The sequence below is a fragment of the Dendroctonus ponderosae genome, unplaced genomic scaffold (genome assembly GCF_020466585.1).
Source record: "Dendroctonus ponderosae isolate FM_Combo_2020 unplaced genomic scaffold, Dpon_F_20191213v2 Dpon_F_20191213_8, whole genome shotgun sequence".
In the NCBI taxonomy this organism is placed as follows: domain Eukaryota; kingdom Metazoa; phylum Arthropoda; class Insecta; order Coleoptera; family Curculionidae; genus Dendroctonus; species Dendroctonus ponderosae.
Window position 1 is genome coordinate 229,356 of NW_026019016.1, and position 1,258 is coordinate 230,613.

Below are 1,258 nucleotides of genomic sequence, written 5' to 3' on the forward strand. Positions count from 1 at the left end.
ATTTAATTGATCATTATAAGAATAAATGAATGAATACAGACAAATGTATAATATTTTATATGAAGCATTAACAGTTTTTAAATTTAGAGAGATATTAAAGAAAACCAGTTTAATATTAAGGAAGGTAAATATAATATAAGAAAGGTAAAGTCAATATTATAGAAAATCACTCAACTGATAAATAATTTCAAACACTAGCACACAGTAACCTGAATTAAGCTTGAATTTAATAAAAATCAACTTAAAAAAGACTGTTTTATTGTAAACTGACAGAGTGACTGCGCCTGAGATGAAATTCAACTATCTGAATGATTGTCCGTGTAACACCACCGGTTCTTATAGTTGTACCGAAGCTTCTTCTCGAAGATTCGGGAATAATGGCATGGCGGATTTATGGCTTCCTAACGTACCCAATGTCCCCCAGGATGATGCAGGGCGGATTTATGCGGGTTCCTTGGCAATAGCCAAGGTCCCTTAGGGGGGGTCCCACATAACTCATATGATGTTGCATTCAAACAGGAACTAATGGAACCGCAAGATACTTTTCGGCCCAAGAATTCTAGGAATCTTAGAGGGCTCTCGAAAGTTAGATCAAAAGCACTGGCCCCACATGCCCCACACGTGTTCCCTTGGAAGTCTGCGGGAGGTGCTCATTCAAACGGTCTTCAATAAAATTTTACAAGTTTACGCTGATTTATTCACGTCATATTTATATATTATATCTATTTAGATGGTATAACAGCTTTAAGGTTGAGCTGGTATAACATTTTTAATATTTTATTCGAAACCCCCGCCAATTTTCTGGCCGTTAGATAAATCTTCGTCTCTTAATCGTAAATTTGAGTCGAATTTATCTGATAAAGTTGTTGGCAACAACGCTTTTCGTGAACGCTTCTCCACAGAACACCTCTGAACAAGAAGTGACAACTCCATGCAAAAGGCCGTGATTGCTTATGCGCGCTCTCTGCCAGGTGTTTACGTCCCTAAATTAAAAAGAAGCGGGAATTTCGATTTATGAATTACAATATGATTGTAAAGCCTGCGCACAGATTACAGAGTATAAATTGGACAGTTTTGCTTTCCCGCCAAAATGATTTTCCTGAAAGCAATCACAGAGAGACGTCGGCCAAAAATCCAGAGGATCAGCTGATTGTTTACATGCGTTTGTTTTGTACATATGTCCATAAGAGGACTCTGAACATACAGTATTTTACAGTTAAGATTATTCCGTCAATTTTCATTCATCTTTCAGTCTATC